Source organism: Mytilus galloprovincialis, chromosome 12 (genome assembly GCF_965363235.1).
Source record: "Mytilus galloprovincialis chromosome 12, xbMytGall1.hap1.1, whole genome shotgun sequence".
NCBI lineage: Eukaryota > Metazoa > Mollusca > Bivalvia > Mytilida > Mytilidae > Mytilus > Mytilus galloprovincialis.
Window position 1 is genome coordinate 64,600,045 of NC_134849.1, and position 16,762 is coordinate 64,616,806.

The 16,762-nt window shown below is 31.4% G+C and overlaps 1 long non-coding RNA gene across 1 annotated transcript; it reads right to left on the reverse strand.

Annotated features, from left to right (window-relative positions):
- Positions 1 to 5,889: 5,889 nt before the first annotated feature.
- LOC143054548 (uncharacterized) lies at positions 5,890 to 15,717 on the reverse strand. Its single transcript, XR_012971725.1, has 3 exons — positions 14,599 to 15,717; positions 13,038 to 13,067; positions 5,890 to 8,512 (listed from the first exon to the last, which is right to left on the reverse strand). It is a non-coding gene; the product is annotated as an uncharacterized LOC143054548 (long non-coding RNA).
- Between the last annotated feature and the right edge of the window lie 1,045 nt (positions 15,718 to 16,762).

The window sequence follows — 16,762 nt, forward strand, 5'->3', positions numbered from 1 at the left end:
TTTCTATCATAAGCTATTTCCACTAGCTAGATATTTGAACAACAATTTGAAATCCAACATGTGTTTGATAAAGCAAAACATAATACAGTCATCAAAACTTGTGTATATAAGTACGTCTAAACAAATAAACTCATCAAAATCATCCATTTGAATCCCAGTGAAGACGATAAACGATTAAAAACATGATTAGCACAACAATGTTAATGTAGATGGGGTGTTTAAATTATAATCCATAGAATTTTATAATAGTTTGCCAAAATGTAGTTTATATCCTGCTTGTTTAAAAACATAAATAAATTAATGAATCACGGGACTTATTTTCACACTACAGGTAGTGTAAAATTGTCAGACTATGTATAGATTATGCATGGAAAACCCAATTTTCCGCCATAAAACGAAAACTACACCATAGATATATGAGGAGATAGTTCCAATATTATGCTTTCAGTGCTTAATTCTATCCTGGTATCTATTATGAGTTTATTATTCAAAAACACAACACATGATGCAACAAAGGTATCATATCTTCATATTTAAATAACCTTTCTTGATATAACAATTTGGGTTTTCATACTGATGGTCAATAAGGCATATCACTTAATATTTATAACAAGACATATAATAATTACAATAATTATAAAACAATACTTAAGCTTATAATTATCATCAATATATATATAATACTAAATACAATAAGATAATTTAAAACCAATTCTTCAGAGAACAATTGAAGGTCTTTCCACCTCGATAATAAGAATGAAATTTAAAAAAACGATGTTTAAAAATGTCACGCCGTGTTGATGTAATGTGGTAAATCAAACTGATATAAAAAAAAAGATTAATAGGTTTATGCAGAAGACTTAATTGTTTTATAATGAACCAGAAAGAATTTTTAGCAAAGGTCAAAATTTAGATCGTCAAATTGATCTTTGACCTTGACCTCAATTTTGAGGTCATAGGTCAGTGATCTCAAGTCAATCACTTGACTGTATGGTTGTGGAGAAATACTGATTTCAAATACAAAAGGGGAGAAAACTGCTATAAAAAAAGAGGGACGAAAGATATCAAAGGGACAGTCAAACTCATAAATCTAAAACAAACTGACAACGCCAAGGCTAAAAATGAAAACGACAAACAGAAAATTAATAGTACACATGACACAACATAGAAAACTAAAGAATAAACAACACGAACCCCAACTATAAGGGTTAACCAAAACTCTTCGACTTAAATAGGTTGAAGCTGCGCCTTTTTGTAAACAGTTATTTGGCAAACACATCATATCATTTACTGTCACAGTTTCTTTGGAATAACGATAACAAGCAAAATTCAAAATTTTCTTCAAATAGACTAAGGACTTCATATCAAAACACTGTAGGTCTCTACGACTTAAAACGTATGAATTTATCCAACAAATCGCCTATCTTAAATTTTCAAAAACAAATAACTCCCATAAGATGTCGTCTGATCAATCAAGTCAAAATTGACCAAATCATTCTTAAGAGTAGACGAATAATTTGGTGGAAACAGTTTGCTAAAATCTTTTACGGTTTTAGAGATGTATAGCGATAACAAGAAAAAAGGGGATTCGGGGAGATAACTCCTATAAGAATTAGTGTTCGGTCACACAGGGTGAGTTTGGAAACTCCCATTACTGTACAACATCATTGGCCAAAAATCCATTCGATATGTTGAAAGACAAAAAAGCATCTCAGACGGCAAGAGAAAAACAAAATAATCAGAAGAAAAACAAAAGGTCTTTCCACAAAAAGTGGGAAGACCTTATAAACGAAATGATAGTATAACATACATAACATAATTCTATACATGATAATGTACTAACGCATACGTATTGCTATAGGTAAAACAAATATATACATATGAACAAATGGGAAAGTTATAGACCAAGAAGTGATGTAGCCATCTGTCAATATAAGGACCGTATATATTCATGTAGGAACATATCTAGATATCTTGTACACACACATTTATTACATGGACTGAAGACGAAATAAGACAAATTTAATTTCATTAAGGTTATATGTAACACAGCAACAAACGATTACCACTCAATTACTTTGGGCAGGCACTTAAAGAATTTGGATTGGTTAAACACTTTTGAGGGCGCCAATTCTGGCCACCTGAGAGAGTGGTGTAAAAATGCAACATAAAAACAAACTATAAACATCAGTTAGTTTTTTTAAAACGTATTAGATGGATACAAATTGAAATTCATCTAACAAAAAAGCCCACCAAAACACACAACAAAAAGTGGACGTGGACGGGTATTAACACATCTCCACAACAAAATACGCTAAGTTCAGATCTAAGAGTACTCGCAATTACTGACAGCTAGTAATAAATAGCCAATAACATTTCATGAAAAGAATCATGCATCTAAGACTATCTTATCAATTAGTACATATCTACAATCCAATAGATTTTGTGTAAAGAAGTCAAGAAGAGTCCGAGAAAAACACGAACGTGTGCAATGCCAAGATACAGGTATCGTTATACTGAAGAGCCATGTATGTGCATATGTATCGAACAATAGTATTAAGATAGATTTCAATTTACAGATAACATAATCAATACTTAATACAAATAAAAACGAAATATTTAAAGATTCAATTACATTTTTCAATATGTAACCTTTTAGAATAAGTTTAATCAAAGGATCGACAATTTTACCCGGATCGTGTCTAAATCGATCGGCATATCCGTAAAAATAAGGATGTGCTATCCTGTATGCAGGTTCTACAGATCGATCAATCTTTGAAACCAAATCTTTATACGTATGGAAGAATTTGGTAAAGGTTTTAAGTAATTTGTTGTAACGAAATCTACGAATAAATTAATTACTAGTAAAACATAGATCGTAACAACTGACACGGGCAAAGCCAACGAGTTGTGATATACAAACACCGCAAGAATGTGCGAAATCTAAATGATGAACATTGACAATAGGGAAGGAAAAAAATCGTCCCTTTTATCGTAAATATAAGTGTACAGTTTCGCGTGTAAAACTGAAATATATTCACCTAGGAAAGGACAGTTATTATCGTTTATAATTCATTCATTTAAAGTAAGTTTCTTTGGATAAATTTTCGTAAGTATATTTAGCAAGTTCTTTATTATTCAAAGAGAAACTATCATCAATATAATAGTAAGTGTTGTCGAATTCATCAATTAAATGCAATTTAAATAGGTCTTTACTGAGTTTGGTCATAAACTGTGATTTATAACAGTACAGGTCTGGAACTACATAAGTAACTTAAGGACACAATAGTATTTTAAATGGTCTGTCAAAAGGAGAAAAATGTCCAAGAAACATTTTTTTCAGTAAATGTCTAAAAATTGACCTAAACTATATCTAACGTGTATTTTTCATTACATATTTAAAATATTTAAATGAAAAAATAGCTTTTAAGCAAATTTTCGAAAAAAAACCACCGTGGAATTCAAACAATATCGTGTTGTCTTCTAGCATTTTGTAGGCTAAATTATGTAATATTGATAATACATAAGTAGAGGTGGTACGAGTGCCAATGAGACAACTATCCATTTAAGTCACAATGTGTAAAAAGTTAGCAATTATAGGTCAAAGTACGGCCTTCACTACAGAGCTTTGTCCTTAAACAGTACAGCAAGCTATAAAGGGTAAAAAAACTACTAGTATAAAACAATTAAAACAGGAATTTAAACTCGTATATAAACTATATAAACAATACTGCAAACTATAACCGAAAACAAAAAGTACATAGCAAACTAATAAATCGCAAAGATGAATAATATTTAAACACACTTGTTCTGCAATTATGTTTATTTCTCTTTTACTACGTTTTAATTAGAGTATATATTCTGTTCTTGTAGTTTAGCGTCCGAGGAACTACAAAAGTGTAAGCTCTGATCGAAAGCTATTGCGACTATCTCCAACATATTCAGTGTTAAAACGAAAATTGTTGATGTATTTGAGTTTATATCAAAAGTTTACATCTCGAAGGCATGCACGGTAAAAAAAAAAAAACCCATACATGGCTTTTTTATGTTAAGGCTAGCATTTTTGCAGTTTTGTCAACTTATTTCATAACGTTTACATTACATTTTTCTGTAACTTAACCAAGGACACAATAAACGCTTATGGCCAATATGTCGGAATACACTGTTTTCATATAATGTCACAAAACGTTTGCTACAAGTACTAGTCGTACATTTCTTCCGACATATTGCTTGCTTGTTCAAGCATGTTCATAGCATCATGATTTTGTTTGGCAGTAATGTCACTCAAAAGGACTATAAAATCAACCAAGCTTGCTTTAATATTATTATATGAGTTCTTACATTGTTAGGCCTGGCTGCTTGATTAAAATAACATATAGCATAAATGATGACTGCAACTTCTATATAGTGATTTAATCCTTTGATGCAAATGAGATAAGCAATCCAGTAAACATTTAATGAGTTTACCTATTGAAAAATTAGAAATGCTACATCCGTTTCGTTTGAACAATATGTTCTATATCTTTTCTTTATATCACTTACTATGGTCTTCAATTATCAAACATCTTTTACGTGTACAATACTCGTTGGTCTTTGTTCTATGATGTTTCATAGAATGAAATGTCATACTTTTTTTCCAATCTTGAAATTGTGGCACAAAGTTGTTTTCCTTCTTTACATTCATGACATACATGAGCAAATATAACTTTTAAGAGAGAACGATTTGAAGGCCCTATTATTGTTATTAATCTGTCAACAACCATTTTGACAACATCTTCACCGAAATTAATCAAAATCATGCTAGCGCTCTCCTTGTACTTGCTTCCATAATGCCTGTCATCTTTAAACAAACAATCAAACGCATATACGAATAAATCCGGTAAATCTATTAAGTCCATCAGGTGTAATCGTGACATAAGTTGATGTTCTATGTGGTCATCTTCAAAACTATAACCAAATTGCCACATAATATGGCTGCTCATTACAGGGGTCTTTCCAGGGGTTAGTTTTAAACTTTTATTATAAGTATCAATCACTTCCACATATAACTCACATATCCTGGTTTTGCCTTTTTCTGCAAAGGCAATTAATTCTAATTTAACATCCAAGTTACAAATGTAACTACTGTGTTCCACAAAAATCTTTACGGCTATTGGCTGTCTGTGTTGAAGGGCAATCTCTATATATTGTCTACTGTTAAATGTAAAGTCTTCATCCCGTTTAATTATTATATCGTTTATAATCGATACATCTCCATCTTGTGTTGCAGATATCAAAATTTCACTGAAATTCACATTCGGAAAGTTCATGAGTATTCGTCGTACACATGTTTTATCTTGTAAACTTATAGAATGTATAAGTTCATCTTTTATTTCATTATTCATGTTTAGTACATTTACACTAACCTCTCTCAAAATTAGAAGTGCAAAATTAAACTTCCCCTGTTGCAACGCTTCAATAACAAAATATTTGGCATTAATATTTTCATGATCTACGTTTCGCAAGAGAAATCCAAATACCTCTAAATCCTCTATGTGTAATGCTAGAATGAATTTATCCTGCAATTTGCTCTGTAGGTTGAGCTTGGACATATTTCTTTGAAGAACGTCCAACAACAAGCTTTTGCATTTTCCATTAATGATTATCTCTTTGAGTAATTCATCAATATTTAATAAATCGATATTTACATTTTGGAGAATGCTGTCAAAAAATTCATGTTTTCCTGCTCTGATAACTTTAATGAGATGTGTAGATATCTTAAAGTCAGAAATTGGAAAATTATCTAACAATAATTTAGTGACTTGTAATGTTCGATTATCCAAAGAGTAGCCGAAGATCTCATCAGCTGTAGGATGTACTTTTTTCAAAAATATTTCAACTGTCTCTTTAACTGCAATAGGAAACAAACCAGGGTTTTTGTGTAGAACATCAATCGGTGTATTCTGGAAAATAACAGAAGGCAATTTTGAGAACTGACAGACTTGATAAAAGTTAAAGCTATTAAAGTCTTCACCGGCTTTTGTCACCATTTGACCGTATGTGTCTTCGTCATAATAATTTAAAACCATTTCAAGCACCTCAAGGTTTTTTGATTTACAGGCATCTAGGAAGACACCTTCTATATGTTCTATGTCAAAATGTGTTCGATGACACGATTGCACGAAGGATTGTTTCCTGCCTTTACTGAATTTAGCTACAATTTTGAATACATTTGACGCTATTTTTCTATTGGGTTTCATTCCTTCTGTTATGAGATCAAGTCCGTATTCTCCTGACCCCACTGCATCGTCTAGCACTTGTTCTATGTTACTTGAATGAGGTAGGTTTCTCCATTTCATGATTCGTATAACTGGTATGTCATAAATTTGTGACGATATCTGCATACTACGTGAATGTTCTAGTAACCATTCAATTATTTCATATACATGACTGTTCCATGCCATATATACAGCTGTTCTGATATCAAATGTTCGAAGATCGATTATATGTCTTAGAAACTCAGCTGATTCTAGATTTCCAGTTTTGAAAGCTTCAACTAAAAGTTTATTTGTGAATTCATTGGCGTTATTTCCACTACTTTTTAATATAGATTTTATAATATTCTTGTAAATATTCCAAAATTTGTAAATATTTTCAAAAGCCTGTTGCATATTCAATAGTTTAAAATCGTAATGATCAATAAGCCATTCCACAATTGTTATGTCATCAAAATCATTAGAGCATGCTCTCAGAAATATTTCTCCTAAGTTGATGACGTCACCATGTCTACTCATCATCATAAGAAACATGTTGTAGTTGCCTACTTGACATGCATGATTAATGATTATTTGTTGGACATTATTGTCTCCAGGTGAATACAAGACGTCATTCAATTTACTTATTAAAGCTTCATTATTTACTAATGTTTCCAGGAAATGAGATTGATAGCAACATGTCTTTTCAAAACACTGTTCAATAAACATTTGATTGCTATTCAAAACCATCCATTCCAGTAACTCCATCTGATATTTTTCTTTATCAAATTTAATGAACACGCTGCACATTGAAAGTATAAATGACGGGGTTGTTATACTTTTTTTAGCAAATATTTTCCAGATGAAATGCAAGCAATCTTTATTATTCAAAGAAGCAATCTTTTTAAATGACAAATCCAAAAGTTTACACACACGTTTCTTTAATTCAATATCTTCACATGACAAAAATTCTTTTGGTTTGAATAGACATTCAAATGTTTCTACAATTGCACACAGAAATTCCACGTTTTCAAAAATTTCACTTTTTGAAAGAATATACTCAATAAAGCATCCACCAATAGGTTTTAGAAGCAGCAACTCTTTAATAGCATTAGCAAGATGTCTATAATTATTTGATGGAATTTTGAAAACAACTTCACCTTCTTTTTCTATGTAACAGTCTGGTTTCACCATTTCAGCAATGAAGTCAGGATTCAACATACTTATCACCTGTGATATGTTGCATTTACTATAGGAAATCATAACAGCTTCTGCTATTATTCTATGCTGGAAGTAATAAGCATTCTCAAGTGAACTGTATGTAAGGTACTGGTCTACCATATCATCAGCAGCATCAATAAACTGGTGTTCCATTATTGTACCACCACCATTCACAGATTTAAAAATGTCTTGAACTTTACAGAAATCTAATGAGTTCTCACACAGAACGTCATTACTAAACAGCATGTATACTAATGCAGTGAACTTGGACTTTAGTTTGAAAGATATGTTGTCATTTCCGTCTGCTCTTCTCAAAGCATCAATTTCATTTCTAATTGAAATAGTAGGGTGGCGGAAGAAGTGGATACCAAGTCTAGTAAAACACCGAATGGTTGTGAAAAGACGACAATTTTCCGGAAAACCACCCACAGTATCTAAGTGTACTATTTCATCTATTACTTTATTGCTGATAGTAACAGCTGCATCTGGTTGTACTTGATTGTCCATGCAGTTTCCAAATTCCGATACAGTTATGTTATTCAACTCTAAATATCTCTCTAACAATCTTTTCTTCTCTGTTTTAACTAGTTGAAAATCCCTTTATAAATCCACAACATGAAGACCACAGAACACATTGCTCGTGTGAAACAAGGACATGCATGATTTTATTATTGTTGTACGTATTGTTATGATAACTTTCAACTTGTTACCTATGCATGTACCCAATTCGCTTATCACATTTCTATCACTGTTTTCCACATATGTGTAATTTGTCCGACCAAATATGTCTTCCAAAAGCACTATGAAAGGTTCGTCAGTATTGGGTTTAACAAGAATTGAAAGATCTGTAAATGTTGATATTTTCAAGGCTTGATAGCTTTTGGTCATTTGAAAATGTTTCAATAAATAAATAGCAGTTGCAGACTTTCCAGAGCCGGCTGATCCTGTAAGTACGACCATGTTTTGAGATTCCATTATTTTAATAGCCTCATCGACAGCTCTGGTCTTTACAAAATTATTTCTTTTTATCTGTCCTTCGATTTCAAGCTCTGTTAAAGCTGAAAAATTAAACAGATACAATTTCAACAACTTACTTAGTAACAATCTAATTTGCATTTGCGTTTATAGTAGACGCACAAAAGTATATGTTATCATGACAGCAAAACCTTTTGACATTCATGAAAATTTCTTTGTTTGAGGCATTTCCTATAGGATGAGGAAATGAGGAGCAGTTCTAAAAATGTATTGACTTCGACCTTATATGGGCTTAATGTACCTCCTTCTTTGACTTAGCAATTCCCTACGTTATATAACATTTTTTGGTTAATTAATCGTTCGTTTATTTTAAATATCTAACATGTACTTTAAAATATTAGCACATAGAGAAAACTGTTATAGTGCGATTCAAACCCAAGTTCTTTCGACGTTTTCCTGGAAAGACTTTTTATGCCTTTGTTCTGGTTATTATTACGTCCTTCCACCTTTCTGTGGATGAACCCTTTAATTGTGTTCTGGTTATTATTTTTTCAGCTGTTCGCCAAACCCTTTTCTTGCGATACAAATGTTTTCACAAGATATCGCTTAGATGTTTTGGATATAACATGTATAATATACTGAACGACTTTAAAAACGCAACACTCATTTTGTTGATTTTTTGTACCAAATCTTGTTTGATTCTCTTACAACTACTTTTCATGCTTACCATACTTCTTTCTCTTTACAAAAAAATCAAAATCTAACTTACCTGTGGTTATTGAACATTCAGATTTTTTTAAGTCGCACGAATTTCTTAAATCAAAATTTTGGACCCAAGAAAGATTGTTTCAGTTTTCTTTTGCTTTTTGAAACAGTTCTTTCAATCCTTTGCCACACTTGAATCTGTTGAAAAATGTTGCATCGATATCTCCATATTGCCAAGACTGAGAAATAAAAACTGAATCAGTCCTGAAGAATACTGCAAACAGGAAATCATAAACGTGCTGCAACCATACTCTATGCATTCAGAATCTCGTTTTATTATTTTTTTTTCCGTCAACTGACAATCCTTTGCCACACTTGAATCTGTTGAAAAATGTTGCATCGATATCTCCATATTGCCAAGACTGAGAAATAAAAACTGAATCAGTCCTGAAGAATACTGCAAACAGGAAATCATAAACGTGCTGCAACCATACTCTATGCATTCAGAATCTCGTTTTATTATTTTTTTTTCCGTCAACTGAATTGCCAAATAATCGACTGAAGGAAAACCTTTAAAACCCTCAAGTTCCAACCGCATAATGGCCAAAACCAATTAATGGGTTGAACAAATGCAAAATGAGAAGTTGTGGAACAGAACCCAAAACATGTCAGACACAGAATTTGTTGACCTTTTTGACAATCATTTTGGCATTTGTAACAGGCAGTCATCGCCTTTGACGGTGACACATTCATTCAAAAATAACAAAAAAAAAATCTAGTGTTGCATTTCGAAAGTAGGTTAGTATATCAAGCAGTTTTTGAAACTCCCCTTTTGTAGGAGTCATCTCCTTAAACACTTTTTTTCTAGTTATTGCAACTCCTTCGTAACAACAAAAAAATGTTCTGTGTTGACATGAATTATCATTGATTTAAACATAATTAGAAATGTAGGGGACTCTACGATATAAATCCATTTTTGTTTTAAATATAGAATTTCGCTATTTTCTTCTATAAATGAACTTAATAGAAAAATGAAATTAAAAAATGGGGTCACCGTTCATTTAAGCTCACAATCTACGTTTGAAAGAAGCATGCATTTTTGCTAAGGTCCTTTTTTTCTGTAGAACTAATAGGAAAAATAGTGGCTATATCGAAATAAAAAAGAACTGAATTACAGACATCTCTTAGATTTGACAATTGTTAAGTTTAAGTACATCTTATTTGAAAAAAAAATAATAATAAACATCGGTCATCATTAAGTTGAAAAAGATATTTTAACGCAAACAAATGCATTTTTTTTTTACCATAGGAAGATTATTTTTATCTTTTTCAATGATATAAACATAAAAGTCATCTGGGTACAAAACGAATCGGTTTTTTTCTGGTTGATTTTGTATCATATCATAGTAACAACTAATAGTGTAATGAATAAAATTGGTAATGAAAAAAAAATGTTTCGATTTTTGCTGAAATTTTTGTACCCTCGAGTCTCCTTAACTGTTTACAAATCATAAACTTTTGAAAAACAAAGGCTTTTCTATCTCACAAAAAGATTACCCTAACTATCATTGGCAAAACATTTAGGAATTTGTGGTCCTCAACTATCAGCTATAATTAAACAATTCTTTGTTTTTAACATCATGAAAATGTAATTTCTTAATTTATGACATACAATTTCTTTACTTGTAAAATGAAATTTCTTAATTTGTAAAATGAACATTTACCATCCGTTACATGCATTTCTACATTTATTGATTTGTGAAATGTAACTTCTAAATCATGTTAATTTGAAATGCAATTTCTTATTTGATAACGTATTTTCTTCGTTCGTTACATGAATTTATACATTTTTTAATTGTGAAATGTAAATTGTTCCTTTTGTTGAGTCACGTTTTGAGAGATTGTTGCAATGCAATTGTTGCCACTGACAGCCAATTAAAAGTTCCGTTTCTATAAAGAAAAACTACAAGTTAAAAACAAATAATGTTAAAAATTATGTATCGGAAGGAAAAAAATACATGTAAAAAAATGAAAAATTACATTTCACAAATTAAAAAAGTGCATGTAACAAATTAAGAAATTAAGTAATAACATTGTACAAATTAAGAAATTTCTAATTATGGCGGAGATGATGATTAAACAAGAAAAAAATAAAATTTGAGAAAATAACCTTTATCAAATTTTCTAAGCTAGGACTAAAAACCTTAAATAAAAAGACTGTGGGTTTGTACAGCTTACGGATTACATGGTTTAGGAGTAACGAATCTATTTTGGAAAGGTAGATAACTTTTACGAAATTTCATCGCATCGTTACAATCAAAATCAGCCAAAAATTTTTATAAAAATTTGAGACACATTACTTCAGTTTTTGTCCATGTGCTAATATTGTAAAGTACATGTAAGCTCTTTAATATGTACATACGATTGATTTCACTTTATTGTTCTATAACGTAGGGAAATGCTTATTGATACAAAGGAGGATGTACATCAAAGACCATATAAAATCAAAATTTACGCAAATAAACAAAATAGAAAAATAAAAACGCAAGAAAAGTTATAAGATTGACAACTATATAAAAATAATGTTCAAATGAACTTGATGTGAATAATTATGGGCCAACGTACGGCCTTTAACAATGAAGAAAACCAATACCATATGGTCGGCTCTAAAAACCCTCTACATGAACAAATAAATCAATGGAGAAAACTAACGGCCTAATGTATAACAAAACATTTTACGGAAAAAAACAAATAAGATAGACATGAACCAAAGACAACCACCAGACTTCAGACTCCCGACTTTGGACAGGCATATAAAGCTGTTGCTTGGTTAAACATGATTGGGGACACTCAACCCTTCACTTACTTTGGACAGTGGTGTAACAGTACAACACAAGAACAAAGTATAAAAATAAGTTGGAAAAGGTTCAACTCATCAAATGGATATAAATAGAATTACATTCAACAATAACAGAAAGTGAACGTGGACGGATACTTAGACGAGAATCAAAACCAGACGATACTAATCATAAATCTGAAAGTACTCGAAGTTACTGACAGCTAGTTCAAAGTCAACTACAACTTATGAAAAAAACATGTATATTAGCTTTTTCCACAAACAATTCGTCAGACGATCCGATTATTCCATTTGGTCATATGAATGTCAAAACGAATAATTACACACACATATGTCAGAATCGCAGCCCTGACTATCGATCTTTGTCAATGCATTAATGTTGATTAAAAATTTGACACAATGAAAAAAATAAAATCACAAAAATACTGAACTCCGATGAAAATTACTGACAGTTAGTTCAAAGTCAGTTACATCTTATGTAAAAAACATGTATATAACCTTACTGACATTTGATGAGTTGGACCTTTTCCAACTTATTTTTATACTTTTTTCTTGTGTTGTACTGTTACGCCACTGTGAGTGAAGGGTTGAGTGTACCCAAACATACATTTCAAAATATAGTTACGTTCAAAGTTAAACAACCAATTATTAGGCATGTGGATCCATGTGAAAAGAAATCAAATAATAAATCGGTTATTTTTCCTTTTTGTTGTACATGTTGTAGATACATTGCAATTACATTTTGTGTGTTTTATTTTAACTTTCAATTATTTTACGAGATAACTGTATTGTATTTCAAGCTTGCAGACGTCCATTGGCATAATTTTCCTGTCAAATCATAGCAGAAACATGACAATGAAACTACGTATGTATAAAGCTTAAAACAGTACAGTTATTTCAAATATAATGCAAAATAAGCAAATATATCAACTCAAGTCATCAGTTCAACTTGAAAGTGTCATTAAATAAAAATTGAGCGATTTGTATAATTCTTGGAATGTAAATCAAGCATGAATAAAAGGAGATATGAATAGATGTTTACATACCAATTCTTTGTTTTCTTTTTTCTTCTAAATCTGAAAAAAATAAACATTTAACAGAATGAGAAAATAAAAAAACACAAATAGATATGAAAAATCTATGAATTGGTGATATGCATTTTTTTAAATACTGTACCTACTAAAGCATATGCTCAAGTTCTAAAAATGGACTATTTTTTTTAAAATATATGCACATACGGAATCTAATAAGTCTTTGAAATCATAGTTCCCTTTATTGAACAGTGTATATTTTAAAAAGCAAAATGGGTTTGAACATGTTGAAACAGTGAGACATGTAATAACCACAAACATGGGATCAATAATCTTTTATAGCTGACTATGCGGGATGGGGTTTGTTCATTGTTGAAGGCCGTACGGTGACCAATAGTTGTTACATTCTGTGTCATTTTGTTTTTGTTGGAGAGTTGTCTTATTGGCAATCATACCACATCTTCTTGTTTTCTTTTTTTATATTAGAGCCTTAATCGTTAATCTTTCAAAACATTTTTCACAAGCAGCCTAATTTTTCATTCAGAACCCTCTCAGCTAAGGTTATTTTCACATGTTCAGATAATTGATATCGTAAAGATATAAAAACAAAACAAACGAGTCGCTTTTTAAGTTCCATGAGCATGTTATTTTTTTACTTTAATAACGCTATACAATGTATGTTACGAAAATCTTTTCAGTTCCCCCTTACTCCTTCACTTAAATGACCAGCCACATTTTTTTTTTAATTAAAACAGTCCTTAAAAATAGGAGACCAATAAAACAACAAGTGTAATTATGATATTGTCCAAGCATAAACATCCATGCTAACAGTTTCTCTCTATCCATGATAGTTTTGATTGCAAAGCTTGATACGATCACAGAGGTCGAATTATAAATAGCTGGGACAAGTATGGACACAACTTTCAATTTTAAACAGCTCTGAATTTGAATTATTATCACAGCATAGTTGTCTGACACAGAATAAAAGCGGTTTAAAAACTCAAATATGTGAAATTGGACATTTACCTATTACTGCTTAACATCTAAATATAGATAACTCAATGCTCAGTATATCAAAGATCTCGAAGGATGCAGTATTAATGTTTGATGAAATCAATAAAAGTTGAGTTTTGGACCCTTTTGAACCTGAAGGTCGATTAACTTTATAACGGAACCCGAAATTCAAAGTAAGATTTGGCATATAAAAACAAACATTTTATTGTGACAATCCCGAATTGGAGGCTTAATCGTAAAAAACTAGTCTAATCCTACCACATTCTATATCTGTTTTATTTGCTTATCGTTTATTTGTTTGCCTAGTTAGTTTTTGAGTTCTGGCAGATGAACATTCTTTAAATGTTCTTTAGTTATATCCCTTTATAAATGAAAAAAAAAAATGCTAAATTTGTCATTTTGAAACTCTGATATAAAAATAAGATAATAACATATAGGTCAACAAAAATCATATTACCTCCTTCCACAATGAACAAAATCCATGGCGCATAATCAGCTATAAAAGAACCGAAATGACAAAAATAAAACTTATATCTGACAGTTAAACAATGGTTAAACTTACCATCTAGTTTTTTATTCTTCAGAGTTACCAGTTCTTTTATTTGTTCATCTTCGATTTGAGTTGCAATATAAGTGTCCTGAATTCCATGCCGAATCAAATTACATGTGACGTCCTCTATTTCCATCCATTTGTCATTGAATTCTGCATCGGTCATATGCGTCATCTCGCGTGCTGCCCGATGTCCCTGAATGTTATTTCGAAGTTTAATTAGTTTTTCCAGATCTTTCTTCAATTCACAAAAATCAAGTAAAGTTATTCTCAATTTACTGTTCAGTTGTTGCCACATGATTCCACTAGAAGCTGCCACGGAGCATGGACTTGGCAGGGATATCTGTGTATGGAAGTGACACGGAGTTATTGAATTGTTAAACAGTGTTTTCCATTCATGTTCTAACAGTTTTCTCTTTTCACACGGATAAGTGTATCCTGCAGGGCATTGGCAACAGTTTGAGTTTACCTGCCACATATGAAATATGTTATGTTTGCTTTTGTTTAGGAAGTTCTCAAATGTCTTGCCTTTCAAGCAATCGATCCAAAATAAATCCTGGCAGAAATTAACAAGCAGACAACGTATTAACGTCAAATCTAAATCCTTTATTTGTATCCCTATTCGACTTTTACAACAGTAAAATTTGGGAAGATTTCCAAATTTATGGCATGGTAATTTCAATCCTGAATCAAACAAATCGTTCAACTGTTCAGCATAGAGCACTTTGTCATAAGGAAGCTGGTATCCTGTTGTACAATGAGGACATTTTACTTTGTTATAACATAAATGACATATATCATGCTGATGAAGATTAATGAAATCTTCTAGTGATTGTCCGTTTGATGTCAAGTACCTCTCAAAGACATAGCATGCTGACTGAGTTGCTATGCCAATTCCTGTGATTGATTTGTAAAAATTGTTACGTTCTCTTTGATCCATGGCTAACACTATTGTTTAGTTTTCGGACTTCAAAACTGTATTATCCGTAAACGTTAACAATTTGTCCATTGTATTGGCTTCACGTTATTTCGGTGTAACTATTTAGTTTTTGCAGTTTTCATTTCATAAATCAGGTATAAGTTTTGTTATACTGTGTGTTTAAAACAATTAAACAGTTCAGTTCGAAGATATTTGATGGTTGATACAGTTCTAGATTTGTAGAGTAAAAACTGAAAGCAAAACAAAAATAAAAAAACTAAAAAAAAACATGTATGCATTACTAGTTTTTCAAATTTTCTTACATAATGTATAAGGTAAAATGTTGAGCTCATCTTGGGATATGATTTCAGTTTATAAACAAAGACACATGATCATTGCAATTTGTATCCACACTTAAGTAGCGCTTGATAAAATAGTTGGAAGGGTAAACACAAAATAAAGGTCAAGAACATTAAAATTCCAGGAAATTGTGTGAAGTTTAAATGCAGCAATCTATGCCTAGAAAGGGTTTCGAAGGAACTTATTACATTATAAACTGTACATTAAATAAAAAAGCTCAAAACAATGATATATCACGTCAGCACTAACTCTTGGGATAGGGATAGCTTTTGTATTGAACCAGTGATTTTGATAAAATCAAAATTGAAAAGCTTATAATTAGGAATACAAGACGTACATTTCATCTACATAGAAATGATCAGAATCACTCGGAGCTATAAAGTTCGAGGTTCAAATTGTAGAATTGTTTCTGTCTCGGACGCAAGAAATAAATTAACCATAATTTTCAAGAACTAACACTGGGTTGATACTTCTGTTGGTGGAATGCTTATTCCCGAGTGTATACATAGATAAGGAGTCAGGCTTCGGTACTGACATGATTTATAACATACGTTGACTAGGTTCTTTGTTGTTATTTTTTTGTTGTTAAGAAACTAAGGTTTCATCATCAACAAGCAAAGTTCATCTTACTTATAGACGAATTTGGTCATAAACCTTCTGACGTGAAATGATTAAAAGCAGTCTACCAATCGCAAGGCAATGACCACAGAAACTCAGTGGTTAAATCACGAAGTGAAGTATGTCAAATCAATATCGACAATAAATGAAGTTAAAAAAATATTCCATAATATATTGGACTCGGAATGTAAATCCCCAATATAAACTCATTGTAGATATTACCAATGTTATTTCAACTGATCGGGCGGAGCTTACGTTTTAATTTGCATTAGGACAGTC